The sequence below is a fragment of the Diabrotica virgifera genome, chromosome 4 (assembly GCF_917563875.1).
Source record: "Diabrotica virgifera virgifera chromosome 4, PGI_DIABVI_V3a".
Classification (NCBI taxonomy): domain Eukaryota; kingdom Metazoa; phylum Arthropoda; class Insecta; order Coleoptera; family Chrysomelidae; genus Diabrotica; species Diabrotica virgifera.
In genome coordinates this window covers 94,520,687-94,537,536 of record NC_065446.1, presented here as the reverse complement: position 1 = coordinate 94,537,536, position 16,850 = coordinate 94,520,687, and the positions used below count along the sequence as shown (strand labels likewise).

Sequence of the window (16,850 nt, the reverse complement as noted above, 5' to 3'; positions counted from 1 at the left end):
ATTTATACTCCAGGGAAATAAGGCAAAAATATACCATGTTCGGGACACTTGAGCAGCCAGGTTGCAAATGAGTTTTTTGGGTACTATATACCTAATACATTATACATACAAAAATTCCCGTCACAGTTCGGACGAGAAATTTAGTTATTAACAAATAAGTGTCAAAAATGGCAGTTTTTTCGTTTAAATCGCTACGGGTAAAAATAGGGTAATTAAATATCTTATTTATACTGTTATTCTTTTAGTAGATGAGCCAAGGTTTGAAATGGCAGTTTTTTTAATTTCGGTTCGATCATTTGTTGCTTCAGAAATTGCAAAATAAGACTAAAATTTCGAAAATAAAAAAATTGCTATAACTTTTTTGAAAATGACCTTAAGACTTTCATATTGCACAAAAAGTTGAGACAAACAGTCCATATAATGCACAAAATTTTTTAAGACGATTCGTCAATTAGTTTAAATTTTATTCAATTTGTTTATCCCAATGAGCTTTTTCTTCGCATTATTGTTGTTCAGAAAATAGTAATGTAATAGCAATTCTGTGAAAACCACATGAAAGAAGAAAAGTCATGTTTTCAAAGTATTTTAAAAAACCATTAAAAAGTCATTTTTATCATTCCGAAAACATTTTACTACAGTAGGGTCATTTTTAGTTCATAAACAATTTGAATAACTTTGTTAATATTGACTAGATTAAAACTACTTTGTGATTTGAAAATCTGGTATTTTTATACGAATTTTCAAAAAACACTTTTTGCCTACGTTGATTACAGTCAAAGTTAGCCACTTTTTTATTTAATTGACAGCTACTTTGTTTATAACAATTAAGCAACCCAACTAGCGCCATTTCGAAGTTGAAGGTATATAGTTTATGTGTAAAAGTTTTAAACTTCAACAGAGTTGTTAATAAAGCTTTAAAAATAACGTTCTAACGAAATCGATTTGTGGTCGGTGGAAATGAATTATTAAAATCCGTGCACTCAAAAAATGAAACTGATTCTTCAAACATATGCTGCGATTAATATCTCTAGAGCTTGTTGATGGATTTTGATCATAATTTTTTTTAAATTGTAAGTACTCGTAGTCTTGTAGAGTACGTTATGTACGTAAATCCCCACCTAACATTTCAAAATGTTAGGGGGAGTTCCCCTTATCACTCAGGGATATGAAAAATAGATTACGAATGATTCTAAGACCTACCGAATATACATATATAATTCCATAAAAATCGGTCAAGCGGTCTCGGAGGAGTATGACAACTACCACTGTGACAGGAGAATTTTATAGATGTAAATATATAGATGGGTATTAACAAATAGGGGTTGGTGATGGAAAAGTGTAAATTAAGGGTTGTATGTATTTTTAATCCTACATCATATAAAATTAAGATAGACAATTTTGTCCAAAAAAATTTAAACAAATGTCAGGGGGCAACCCCCCTATAACTTATGGGTATGAAAAATAGATTAAAACCTATCCTCAGTCCCATAGGATATACCTAAGCCGTTTCGGAGTAGTATGGTAACTAACACTGTTACAGGAGAATTTTATGTATATTGAAGTAACTGTGAATTAAATAATAAAAGTGCCTAACTTTAACCGTAATTAACATAGGCGAAAAGTTTTTTTTTTAATTTGTGTAAAAATACCAGCTTTTAAAATTCCAAGGTAAATTTACTCTACAGTCAATATTAACAAAGCTATTCCAATTGTTTTCAAGCCAAAAATGTCTCTACTTTAGTAAAATGTTTTCGTAGTGACAAAAATTACTTTTTAATGATTTTCTTCGATAATTTGAAAACAAGACTATTGTTCTTTCATGTGGTTTTCACAGAATTTCTATATAATTATTATTTTCTGAACAATAACATTACAAAAAAAAGCTCTTTGGGATAAACAAATTGAATAAAATTTAAACTAATTGACGAATCGTCTTAAAATTTTTTGTGCAGTATATGGACTCTTTGACTCAACTTTTTGTGAAATATAAAAGTCGTAAGGTCACTTTCGCGAAAGTTATAGCAATTTTTTTATTTTCGAAATTTTAGTTTTATTTTGCAATTTTCGAAGCAACAAATTATCGGACCAAAATTAAAAAACTGCCATTTTAAACATTGGCTCATCTACTAAAAGAAGAATACTATAAATAAGATATTTAATTATCCTATTTTTACCTGTAGCGATTTAAACGAAAAAACTGCCATTTTTGACCCTTATTTGTTAATAACTAAAATTCTCGTCCGAACTGTGACGGGCATTTTTGTATGTATAATGTATTAGGTATATAGTACCCAAAAAACCATTTGCAACCTGGCTGCTCAAGTGTCCCGACAAAAACCTTATTTCCCTGGAGTATTATATCTGTGTGACGGTTTTATTTATTCAAGATTACAATTGAAAACACTAGAGCATAAAGGTGGCAGCTCCATTTAAACAATTTTTTCAGCAGCAACAAAAAACTGTTTAGACTGCAAATTATTTTAATTTACTTGTTTTAATTATATTATGTAAGGTTAAACTCTAGTACTGAATAAATAATTATATACTCTTGAGTTGAGACTTCTGAGCTTCACCGATGAGGCATAAGGATGCTGAAATAGCTATATGGAGATGGTGGTCCAACTCTGAATCAAATATAAACAAAACCTGCCTTGATCTTTTTTATCTTTTTAATTATATACTCATTGAACAATAGAGGCATGTACATAATATATGAAATTATTACTTAATATAAAATTTCAGACTTGTGTGGACTGTATGTTTTTAGGTTTTTGGTTTAACCCATTCAGTGCCCGTTAATTAACGTCATACTGAGCGGCCGTGGAGTAACGGCATAATCGCTGGCCTCATACGCCAGTGCACGTGGGTTCGAGCCCTGCCAAAGACAAACCATTTTCATTTTCAATAATGACACGAGCCGTCTCACCGTGCCTCGGAGAGCACGTAAAGCCGTCGGCCCCCCTGGGCTAGTGTACATCGGCACTAGTTACTTGAAACAGGGTTAAAGATGTAAATGGCGCCGGAACTGTCCGAAAGGATCTCCCCGGCAAAAAAGCCATACAATATTATTATTAACATCATACTTTGCCCTTGTCTAGCGCCGGTGATGTTTTCGTAAAGTAAACTATGCTCTTCACCTCTGTAAGCGATTGGCGTGCAGTGAAAATCCCAGATTACGGCGCGGCATCCAATGTGTTAAGGGGGAAAATGAGGAACTATAATAAATTACTTTTAATGGGATATAAGCCACAATTTTACCAAAAAAATGATTTTATTAACGTTTCGAAGCCCAAATCGGGGTTCGTTGTCAAAATACAAAATACTACTCTAAAAAAGTAGTATTTTGTATTTTGACGATTTTGAAGATTTGACGTTAATAAAATCTTTTTTTTGGTAAAATTGTGGCTTATTTCCCATTAAAAGTAATTTATTATAAAAATGCCACAAGAAAATAGCTTCAAAACAACATGAGGAACTATGTCTAGACCAGCAGCTCACCCCCTAAAAAACGCTTAATTTGCGCTTAAAATACAGAGTACTTACAAATAAAGTTTCCTGTAAAGTTTTAGATCAAAATGTTTTGAAAAAAAATAGTGCAACTTTTAATATCGACATTAGAAATCCCCAAAATAACGCTTATTTTTCGAGATACTGACCATGGGTGGTAAATGGCTAATTTTGGTCTTATATTATGTTTTCGACGGTGTTGATAACGAAAATGAAATTTATTTTAAATTTTAGGTGGGGGAATATTGTCAAAATCGCAATTTTACCCAGAAATAAAAAAAACATGAAATCACATTTTTTTGCGTTTAACTCGCTACAACTGGTCCATTTTAATATTTTTTTCTAAAGTTTATACAGTATATGTACATTGCCCACTTTTCTGAAGACAATGGTATCTGTTTCAAGCTTTTAGTCTTATTCTAGTAAAAGTTATGAATTTTTTAAATTACAAGGTGTAGATTCGTGAATTGCAAAGTTTAATCGCAAAGTTGACTGACAAAATTTGAAATTTAGATTTTTAATTAGATACATTCTTGTTAAAACAAAGAAGTTTTCTGGAAAGTTTTAGATCAAAATATTTTATAGAAAACAAATGGTGCAACTTTTAACATCGACGTTATAAATCCCCAAAATAACGCTAATTTTTCGAGATACCTAATACCTACTGATCATGGGTGGTGAATGGCTAATTTTGTTCTTACTTTATGTTTTTTATGGTGCTAAAAACGAAAATGAAGTTTATTCTGAATTTTAGGTAAATTTAGAAATAAAAATAAAAAAAATTAAACCACGTTGTTCTTAAAATGGAATATACAAAGAATGGGATGGAAATAAACCTAAAGAAAACTGAATACCTAACAACGGAGAATACAGAAATAAAACAACTGGAACTAGACGAAGGTAAACAAATCAGAGGAACAGATAAGTACAAGTATTTAGGTTTTATAATATCAAACAAAGGAACAACTGAGGAAGATATAAAAAATAGACTAGGACAAACAAGAGACTGCATACGAAAATTGAACCCGATACTGTGGGATAAGAACATCAGCATAAAAACTAAAAGAAGAATATATAATACCATGAAAATAAGTATCCTCACTTATGGGTGTGAAAATTGGACAATAAATAAGAAAACCAAAAATAAAATAAGAGCGACAGAGATGGAATTCCTAAGGAGAAGCTGCAGAGTAACAAGGAGAGATAGAATAAATAACATAGAGATTAAGAGAAGAATGGGAGTGAACTCAGACATAATAGACTACATCGAATAGAAGAAATTAACCTGGTACGGACATGTCAGAAGAGCAGACCAAAATCGGTGGATAAACCGAATAACAGAATGGAGCCCGATAGGAAAAAGGAAGAGAGGCAGACCCCGAAGATCCTTCAGAGATGAAGTAGACGAAGCAATGAAGAGAAGAAATCTACAGGAAGGGGACGGGCAAGACAAAAAGAGCTGGAGAGAACGGCTGAGTGAAGGAATACAGTGAAAACTGTGGAAATCCTTAGTATATATGTTCTTAAAATTAAAAGTTGCACCATTTTTTTTCTATACAAATCTAGATCTAAAATTCCCCATAAAACTTCTTTGGACTCTATAGTTTAACATATATGTGATCAAATAGATACATTTTAATGATATATAACCAATACCATCAGTATTGGTCCAATAGGACCAATGTGGCAGTGAATGTGTTAACTTTGAAATCTTATGCTCTTTAAGTTTTGTTTTCTTCCTTTTCTGAATTCATTCACACTGGAAAAAATTGTTTATCATGTGCTTATATCCCTCTAGTTTTAATGGTTAATGAACACACATTGCTCACTGAATGCTGTAATTATATCCTATGTAGCTAGTACAAAAGGAATTGACAGATAATTAGTTAAGAGATACATACATACTTAGATGTGTTTTGTAAAAAAGTTATATACCAGAATGTATTGGTATGTTATTAACTACATACGTAATTACTGAAAAAGAAAGTAATAATAGTAGAGAGAATATCCAATGCAGTGCTATAAACAACTTATTCCTGGAAACTTTTATTTAGCATCTTCATTGAAGACAAAGTATTAGATGATTATGCTAATTATTAATTCCATAGCCCTGTTGAGCTGTCCCCCTCACTTGCAGAAATTAAAAAACAAATAGCGCTGATTTACGAGCTATTTATGAGCTTTCCCCACAAATTACAAATTTCACTGCGCAGGAATTTAATAATTTAGCCTCCTGACCAGAGCCAGGGGGGCTGAGTCAGCCCCCCACTACTTAAAAATAGGGATATTGAATCGATTGGCAGAATCACGAGCTATTTATGAGCTTTTGAAATGATATAGTTTATATTTTTGAGCTCATCCCCTTCACCCCAAAACAACCCTTTAATTGATTCAACTTAACCCGGCATTGGTTGCTAGGTAGGTTTGTACGCGAGTGGTCACGCATGAGAGAAAATCTCATATATCGACCACTGCCGGTTTAAGAGAAAAATGCTGAGAAAAATTAATATATATCGTACCGCGGATATAATTCGTCTAGTGTATAAATTCTAAGAATAACCTCTTAAAACACGCGCATTTCGATTAATGAGCTACAACCCCTACGCAAGAAAACCTACCCATCTTCCCGGCTTAAGAGAGAATTGTACTTAAAATGAATCAAATTAATTATTTTGCGACTACATATCATTTAATAATTTATGAGCTCGCAAAATACGCGCATGTCGATCATTAAATTACAATTTCTTTTGTATAGTGCAGTCACTGAAGGTAAAAATCAGCTATTACCTTTGATTTCGGTGACTCTCCATCGTCCAAAGTCTTGAAGTAAACATGAACTAAAGTCAATAGCATAAAAAATTTCAGGGTAAAACTAAGTAATAATGTTTAAAATTTCTTTTATTTAAGTACTTATGTTTTTTTAGTAGTCAGTGTTATGTTGCCCTTATGCAAGCTTTAATTTGTGCGAACATGCTCCTAATCAAATTATCAACACCTTTTTGTGGTAGGTTTGTAGTAGATCAACTTGTACTAGCAGTGCAGTGTTTTGTATATTATCCCGGCAAGCTCTAACTTTTCTTTTAACACGTTTCCTACCAAACGACACATTTATGAGCCACATCGATTTTTCAAATAGACTAGCCTCTCACCCGTGCACCAGGGAGCGCATTGCACATCTCAAAAAAAGAACTCATTATGTGCAGTTAGGCCAAAGTAAATCAACAGAACTACCTAATTGTTTTGGTGTACCACAAGGCAGTGTACTTGCAGCATTATTATTTATTATTTTCATCAATGATGTAAATTATGTTGAGGGTCTGGAATTTATTAGTCTTTTTGCAGATGACGCATTAATTGTATGCAGTGGCAGTGGTGGCCTGTGAGGTAGTGCCACAGAGCCATAGCATTACCTTCCTAACTATGCAGAAGCATATTTTTTATTTTTAAAATCTTTTAATGCCGGTTAATTTATTGTGTGTATTTCTTTTTATCTTCATAAATTATATAAAATCTGGCAACTGTGCGCGTAGTACAATCGCTGCCACTTACAGCGGAGATTATTCGGTTGGAGAATCTTGAGCCAAAATTGGTACTGGCACGGCTGAAAAGAGAAAGGTTTACGAGCATCCTATATAAGTGACAGAGAAAGAGCGATATTGGACTATTTAGTATACCTTAAAAATGAGAATCTCGTGCCGGGCACAAAGCCCACAAGGGTATCTATTTATGTATTTTGAGTTTCTTTAAGTGCTGGCTTGTCGCTTTTGTTATGTCTATTTTCTGTTAAAGTTTTTGTATTTATAATATTATTATTAAACTTTTAGTGCATCATGATCGTGGTGGGTGTAGTATAAATAATATTTTGATTATTTCTTAAGTTTAATTTATTAATTGACAATGAATCAGATTATTATCTTAAAAAACTCTTTTGGTGGTTTTGCTTTACAAAGGACATCGCACACATCTTATGGAAAATATAATGTCACTCAAATTCAATAAAATTTATACGAATAGATACGTTTTAAATTAACGGTCAAATCTTATCATTGCGTCAACTCTATATTTTCAATAATAAGAGCAGAAATTGATATAAATAAATCTGAAATCAAATGGGTAGGTACATAAGTTAGAGAGAGAAAAAAATGTTTTAAAATACCCAAATTGTCGGTACTCCATAAATCAGCGGATTAGTTTCACTAATCCGCTTAGGCCCAGCGGGGTTTAAGCTCCTTTTGAATAGCACCCAGAGCAATAGTGACACTTTTACTGACTCCAAAAATGTGATTTCGATAAACTTTAATTGCAATTTGCGCCGTAATTAATCATAATTAAGAGTTGGCGTAATGATAAGATTTGACCGTTAATTTAAAACGAATCTATTCGTATAAATTTTATTGAATTTGAGTGACATTATATTTTCCATAAGATGTGTGCGATGTCCTTTGATAAGGTTTTGTGGAGCTTTTGAGTTAGCTTAAAGAGGTCACGACAAAAAAAATTCACAAAATAGAGGCATATTTAAGGAACTGGTCAATTTTAGCGCCGAATTAGACAACGACTTAAAGGTTCATATTATTTGAAGTTCCAGATCTTTCAAAGGTCTACCGTCTCATGACATGTAGTTGCTTCCAATTTATTTATGTCAGAGAAGTTTTCTGCTTACAAGCGTCGGTTCCCCGAATCATTTTTTAATGAAACATGGATACAATTTTAATTTTTAAACAAAACTCGGTTTAAAACTGAATTAGAAGTACTGTATTAGTGAGACGAATTAAGTACTACCTCTGGGGCTGTTCCGCTAGGAGTTTTATTAAATGAGGAAGGTTTAAAAAGCACATTGGAAGAAACTATTAAACTTTTAAGCATTTTAATTACCATTCCTATATCAATATCTGAAGCAGAACGCTGTTTTTCGATGTTAAAACGAATTAAAACATTAGTTAAAAATACAATGAAAGAAGAACAACTTAGGTATGTTATCTGCAGAAAAGCATTTTGTAAATGGTATTGATAATTTTAATAATAAAGTCATTGATAATCTGGATAAGTCTGGATAATCTGGATTTCATTGAAAACTTTGCAACCAAAAAAAAAAACAAGAAGGATGTATCTTAAACTTTAAAAGTGGTATTAACCAATGAACTGTCAACACCCATGGAATGGGCAAGAAGTGAATTTAGTGACGCCAGGATGAGATAGCGCTAGTCAGGGAAGGAGGGAAGATAGTGGCCATCTTTCGTAAACAAAAAATTTATAGTGCTAGTCAGCGTTGCCAGCTTGGGGTATCTTTCCATAATTTTTGAGTAATTTGAAAGCGTCTAGAGGAATTTTTCTAAGCAGAAATGGTTGGGGAGGGACAATTATGAGATATTTTAAAGGGTCATGGTAAAATAAATTTGCGTATATACGTAGAACTGTATAATTATACTCTCATATAATCGAAGACGATAGGACCTATGAATTATTTCCAGGGCCTTCTGTTGATAAGTAGTATAATTTTGGTTTACTGTTCTCTACATTTGACTACTAATTTATTAAAATGCGGCAAAAATTTAAATTTAAGGGGTTTGAGCTTCAATTTGAGGGAATTTCAGTTTCTAGGTGGGGGATTTATAAAATCACATCTGGCAACTCTGGTCATTATGATAATATCCAACCAATGAAGAAGTCAAATTTTCCCTGACAAGCTCTGTCTCTCTCTAGGACCTCTCACTTGTATGTTGGCCGCAATCTCGCTTCACTGTTTGAATGGGATGGGGCCATTCCATTCGTGTTGACAGTTCATTGGTATTAACACAACTTTATGCATGTGTGTAAATAATGAAATAGTATTATTTTTATAATTTTGTTAATAGAGACTAAATCGTAATATAAGCTAAGTAATATTAGCAGTAAATAATGGTTGTAAGTTGAGAGTTTTTTATTGTTAATGAATTTACGGAACTGCTTGATAAATTTTGAACAATTTCTTGGCACCTCAGATAAATATAAGTACATAAGACACATAAGGTAAAAATATCAGCGCCTATTTTCTTTTTTAATTTTTGTTTTATAACTTTTTTGACAATATAGTGAACCCGTCAGTAAAAATTTTGGCGGCTATCCGAATTCTGGCACTACCTTCTTAAAGTGGTATGAGCCGCCACTGTGCAGTGGTGATGATATTGTGGAGGTTGTTAGAAGGATGCAGTGGTTGTTAAAAAGAATTGAGATATTTTTGGATGCTAACAAGTTAAAACTAAAGACTTGTTTACACGGGTAGAGTAATGATGCAAGTACTTGATAGAGTAGAGTAACTCGACCCGTAAAAACGCTCAGCACAGTAGAGTAGCAAGTAGAGTGTATAGTAGGTGGTAAAGTAGAGTGACTAGCAACATGTGGCAAAGTAACTTACTCTACTACCATTACCACCGCTAAAATGTCCACTCGCCTGCGCACTCTACCCATGGAACACGCTCAATTCTGGTAGAGTAGAGTAGGTAGGAGAGTACATAGGGACGCTGTCATTCCGGCTGGAATTGTGTTTTGTGTAAAGAGTGAAAATGAAGTTCACCGAAGATGAACCTGTAGAGCTGTATGGCGAATACTAGTGTTTATGGAATTTAGGTAGTGTACACTACAGAAATAAAAGTATGAGGCAAGCTGCGGAGGATGAAATCGTCGAAAGAATGGCAAATGGGGGCTTTGGAGTAAACAAGCTCAAGCAAAAAATTAAGAATTTAACACTATACTAGCATCAGTACTACACTTGTACTCTCCTCGTGTGAACGGTATCAAGCCATTTTTGGTAGAGTAGTGAGTAGAGTCTACTCTCCTCGCTACTCTACTCTCCTCAAAACTCTACCCGTGTAAACAAGTCTTTAATACCAGTAAAACAAAGTCAATGATAGTCTCTAGTCGATATAAATTAAATAATATAAATATGGAAAATTTGAAACTAAAAGTTAATAATGAATGCATCGAATGGGTCAATGAAATTAAATATCTTGGATTTATATTGGATAACACACTCTCTCTGAAACCTCATTTTCAATATATTTGCAAGAAAATATCTAAAAAAAATTATTTTTCTTTAATAGAATTAGCAAAGATCTATCATTATTTTCTAGGATCACTGTATTTAGAAGTATAATTCAGCCCCATTTTGACTACTGTTCAAGTGTTTTATATTTAGGTGATAAAGGATCAATTCAATCATTGCAAATTTTGTATAACAGAGGTATGAGAACAATTCTTCGATGCAATCGCTACACACCAATTGAGATGATGTACTTACTCTAATTTAGGTTGGTTTTCAGTTCAACAAAGGCTTTACTACCTTACTATGGTTTTCATTTTTAAATTAAAAAAAGGAATGTTGCCTGCATATTTTAATGAATATGTTACATTGAGTTCATTCATATACCACGAGAAATATTGAAGATTTTGACATTCAAAATGAATTTAACCATCTTCCGCCCAGTGTTAAAAATGCAGTGAGAGTTCAAATTTTTTAAAAAATACTGAAAACATATATTTTACCTGGATAAAACATAATTTTTAATAAATCTGTATGTGTTATATATTGCATGTATTGTGTATTGTATGTTACATTTAATTAAGCAAATTCATATTTAAATATTGTTAGTAGGATTTCTATTTCAATTAAGAATTTCAATTTCAACAATGGCAATTTAAAAAGCTCTTGTCTGTGAGGACGAAACTAAAATACCCCCTTGGTAGCGAATTGGTTAAGAATATACCACAAATGCTCTTATGGTTATGGTTAAGGTCGGTGAGAAAGCAGGCCACTCCACAACAGTGATATCTTCTTCTTCAAGGAAGTCGGTAGTCACTCTGCTGGTATGTGGAGGTGCATTGTCATGCATAAAAACTAAATTTTCATGCATAATACTGATAGTACCTAAAATCAACATACCTAGGAGCTGTTTTTACATAAATCTTGTTTTCATCTGAAAATTGCACATTTTGACAATTTCCAATGTTCTAGTTTTGATGTTGAAGACACCCATTCAGGCGATCAATTTTGTGTTGCCTGGATAACTCAGGAACCCATAACTGTCTACTGATATATCTAGTCCTTTGGCTCTTTTTCTTGTCGCTTAAACTGAAAAACTTAACGACTTTACACAACAGCCTATGCAGCTATGCCCAACCACTGCAGTTGTCTCTCTCAGACATTCCTTGCTCCATAAGACCAATAATCTTTCCCCTTTGCACAACTGTTAACCCCACATAAGGCACATAAGACAAGTTTATTTATTTTCATTCAATTTACAACTAAAGAGAATAGTCTATACCAGGGGTGGCCAAGCTCCTTGATAATCAGAGCCATTTTTCAAAATTTGAAATTTTTCGCGAGCCGCAACTAAACAATTATTTAAAAAGCGTAAAAAAAGGTATTAAATTTTTCTCTCAGTTTTTGGATTTCACAAATTTTAAAGTGAAATAAAATTGTTGACATCGTTGTTTCAAATATGTAAATAATTCTACAAGTAGCCTTTACTATTTCAGGATACTTAGATTTGTCATTATCGTTCCATCTTTTTCTGGAACAGTTTACTGATCTTCTACCGTCTCTCAAAAAACACTGTCTTTAACACTCTGTGTTCCTCTGACCTTACCACATGACCTGCCCATCTTATCTTAGCTTTTATATTATGTTTGACGATGTTTTCAGTACCATACACTACACAGTCACCAATTTAGCATTACGTCGCCTTTTCTACTCTCCTATCAATTCATCTCCTTGGGGGCCAAATATCATTCTCAGAACTTTCCTTTCAAATACTGAATGTAGATTCAGTCTTAATTTATATTGTCTTTTTAGCAGCTTAGATCTTAATAATGATGATAGGGAGTATAATAATGCTCTATTCCACGCAGCTATACATGCTCAGACCTCTTTTTATATGAGGTTGGCATCTGTAGTTGCCGCCGCTACATATTTAAACTCTTACTACTTCGAAGTTGTGGTCATTAATAGTTATGTTCTGCCTAACTCTCGGTCTTGTATTTTTGGTTACTAACATGTACTTCATCTTCTCTTCATTTTGTCGAAGACCCAGATTACCTGTTTCGTCCTTGAGTTGTAAATACACCTCTCTCATGACTCTTGTAGAATGAGCGACTGCACCTAGATCATCAGCTAAGACCAACAATAGTTTTGATTTTGATCCTCGATTCCCAAATCGTCCTGTCAACTCAGATGATATTTTACTTTATTACATATTCTAAGGCCAAATTGAATAGCAATGGTGATAAGGGGTCTTCTTGTCTAAGTCCTGCTATTACACTTATTCTTTTATATTTGTTGTCAGTAATTTAAGACATTTTGAAACACAAAAATTAAAAGTAATTCAGGTACATTTATTGAGAGCCACAAATAATCCTTAAAAGTTAAAATAATAACAAGTTTTTGAAATACATGATGATTCCATAATATAAATTTGCTTGTGATACATACTTACAGTAAGTAAGTATAATATACTGAAAATGAAAATACCTGATATTTCAATTTGTTGTTGTTTATGTATACTCTAAAAGTGAGAAGGACTAAAATGAGGTTATAAACATTGATATCTCAGCTTATCCATCACAGTCACCTAGTACCTAGTTTATCAGGTTAAAAAAGTAAATATTGAACCTTTCATTCAGGAAGGACATCAGGAAGGAAGGAAGGACTTAATATAGATAAAAATGTATTTTGAGGATAGAGGATAGATGGTATCCTAAGTTATAGTTCAACTATTGAGTAATACGCTACCACAGAGGACAAAATTATTACACTCGAACCCGCTTACTGGAATAGCCTTCGTGCCAAGCAAAAATATTCTTATAACCGGGATATTCTAATAACCCATCATTAATGGCTACTAGAGAGGTTTCGGGACCTCAAATTTCTATTCCTTAAACCGGGATATTCCTATAACAGGTATTCTAATAAGCGGGTTCGACTGTATTTTAAATTCTTGGATGATAAGTCACCAACTGTATAGGTTAGTATTTATTTAACTGACAAAGGAGAGGTACTGCCTAGGCCAAAAAAAAAAACAAAACAAAAGAAAATATGACCAAGAGACTTAATTTCTGAGAATTATTCTTAGTGAACTTAATAAAAATATATTGATAATGCAAATAGGTAACTACACTGTATTACAGGTAAGTAATCAGACAATACAGTTCTTAAGATTATCAGATAAATTCAAACTGTCTCCTTAATATCTGTGAACAGATCTGGCAGTTTATCTAGGATTGGCGTAGATACAATGTATAATCGTAGAAGATGGAGAGCTATTGTGGATTCAGAGACAACTCATCCTGAGTTGTAAAGCCAGTCAAGAGGTCAAGAAAAAGATCTGGCAGTTTCTGTTATTTCTTCTATTCCTAGTCCTCTAAGTACCCTAGTACACATTTTCAGGGCCAGCGATAACGGGCTTGCAAGGGATGCACTGCAGGCGGGCGCCATAAAGAGCTTTTTTTCTGCTGCTGTTACACAAAATACTAATTTTAAAAAACCGAAGGGCACCTATGCTACTTTGCAGGTGGGCACCTGATACCCTAGCACAGGCAGTACACATTTTGTCACAATTTATAACATTCTAGTGTTGGTGTTGAAGACACCAAGTTAAGCAATCAATCTTGTGCTGCCTGGATAGCTCGGAAACCCATGAACTATTTTTCTTATCATTTCACCTGAAAATCGTATACCTGTAACTTCCAAAAGCTGCCTTTCGAGCTGCAGGTAGGAAATTGTTGGGTCTCTTATAGTTGCTTGTACAATGAAAAGATTGTGGTAAATGGTTGTTACTTTTTGGCAAATTTGTCTTGGTCTATTTTTCTCTCTCCTAATTCCTGATACATAACATAGGTTATTGACAACACAGCGCCCTGCACAGCTTTGCTTACCACCAGTGGTGTAACCAGGGTCGGGGAGGGTTTGGGGGTTATAACCTCTCCCATTGGGATGTTCTTTGAGCTCTATATGCTTAGTAACATACCCCTAGAGACCCTCCAGTAGTTGTAACCGCCCCTCCCCCTTGGGACCATCTTGGTTACGCAGTTGCTTACCTCTGCAGCTATGTCTCATTTCTTGCTCCAAATAAGCAATAACCTTTAACCCCACATAAGGCATATCTTCGTTTGTTGTATGGGTATGTTTATTTTCAAAATTTTTTTCATAAGAAATAAATATACTGGTTTGAAATACATGGTGATTCCAATATACATACAGTCGGAAAAATGAAAGAATACCCATGAACGAACATATAAAACACGCTGTATTTCCTTGTCACCCTGTCACAAAGAAAATTGCCCGGCGCAAGTACATGTAATTATTACATGTACTTGCGCTGGCCAATTTTTTGTGTGACACTGTGATTTTGTGTGACACGGTGACACAAAAATACAGTGTGTTTTATATGTTCGTTCATGGGTATTCTTTCATTTTTCCTACTGTACAGTACCTTATACACATAATACCTGATATTCTTGTTATGTACTGTATGTATTATGTATAATATACTGGTAAAGACTGGAATGAGGTTATAAACTTTGATATCAGCTTATCCATCACAGTCATCTATTTTATCAGTTTACAAAAAGTAAATATTGAACCTTTCAATCAGGAAGGACATGAAATAGATAAAAAATGTATTTTGAGGATAGACGATAGGTGGTAACCTATTTAAAATACAACTATTGAGTAATATGCTGTCACAAAGAATAAAATTGTTATTTTAAATTCTTGGATAATAAGTCACCAACTGTAGAGGTTAATATTTATTTAACTGAAAGATGAGATGTGCTGCCTAGGCCAACACAAGTCAAAACAAAAGAAAATATAACCAAGAGACTTAATTTTCCAGAATTATTCTTAGAGAACTTAATAAAAATATATTGATAATACAAATAGGTAACTTTTGCTACACAGTATTAACAGGTAATCTGACAATACAGTAAGATTAACAGATAAATTCAAACAACTGTTTAACTCACCAAGTAAAGTTGAGCTACAGCAGGGAACCAATTAACAACGCTTCCATTTTCCTGAAATTTTCGCCACAAATCACACGAATCACTGCACTTAAAATAAACGACACTCAGTACAAATCCACATCTAAATATACAACTCTTTCTGTCTCACTTGCAACTGATCTGTACACGAAGAATTGAAGATGGCGACTGACTATTTACGAATGGGATTGCAACGTCGCCAGACTTAGTGAAAGTTCCTGAAAGTGTAAGGTAATAAAAAAAAAGGTAAATGGAAATTTAAAATATTTCGACAAATTGGAATTAAATTTAGTTCTTTAACTGAAATGGTAATAATATTTTATGTATATTTTTTCTAGGTTATAAATTGGTTATAAATTATACCACCGATTCTGGGGTCAAACATAGGTTGATTGAACCTAACTTACCTCAGTTACAGCCTAAAAAGTTACAGCCCTTTTGAAGTTACAAAATTAAAATCAATTTTTTCCAATATATCGAAAATTATTAGATATTTTTTTTATTGAAAATGGACATGTGGCATTCTTATGACAGGAAGATCTTAAAAAAAATTATAGTGAAATTTGTGCCCCCCATAAAAATTTTATGGGACTTTTGTTCTCTTAAACCTCCCCCCCCCCCCCCGAACTTTTCTGTACGTTCCAATTAAATTATTATTATGGTACCATTAGTTAAATACAATATTTTTAAAACTTTTTTGCCTCCTAGTATTTTTTCGAAAAGCCAGTTTTTATCGAGATATCTATTTTTAATTGTTGTCAAATCCACCATTATATTTTTTGTATATGATTGTATGGTTAAGTACGATTGTAGAGACCTGGTAATAATATAGTCGGTTCGCTAAACTCAGACGCAACTGGCTAGATATTTTAGTCGATATTTTTTTTGTTTTTAGCCAATTTTGCAAAAATTGGCATAATTAGTAACTATTTAGTTATTATTAACTATTTAGTAATTATTTTTTGCCAATTTTACTAAAATTGGCAAAATTACCGACTAAAATATCTAGAAAGTTGCGTCTGAGTTTAGCGAACAGACTATATGAAAATTTTTTTATAATTTACATTTTTAGGTATACTGAACCATATTAAAAAATAAGCCACATCTCGATAATACGTGTCTTATTGCAAAAATACTAAGAGGCAAAAAAGTTTTAAAAACACTGTGTTTAACCAATGGTACCGTAGTAATAGTTTAATTGGAACGTACACAAACATTTGGGGGGATTAAAGGAACAAAACCCCCACAAAATTTTTATGTAAGCATATTAAAAAAGAAGTCGCATCTCGATAAAAACGGGCCTGTCAAAAAAAATGCTAACAGGCAAA

General features: G+C 33.1%; 1 protein-coding gene across 9 annotated transcripts in view; it reads right to left on the bottom strand.

Moving 5' to 3' along the window:
* The window catches only part of LOC114326081 (rho GTPase-activating protein 21-B), an 811,276-nt gene extending 795,593 nt beyond the window's left edge, over positions 1-15,683 (bottom strand). For all 9 annotated transcript variants that reach the window (XM_028274292.2, XM_028274294.2, XM_028274293.2 and 6 more), the window contains exon 1: positions 15,505-15,683. The gene's annotated coding sequence lies outside the window, so the exon portion shown is untranslated. The remainder of the gene's footprint in view (positions 1-15,504) is intronic.
* Between the last annotated feature and the right edge of the window lie 1,167 nt (positions 15,684-16,850).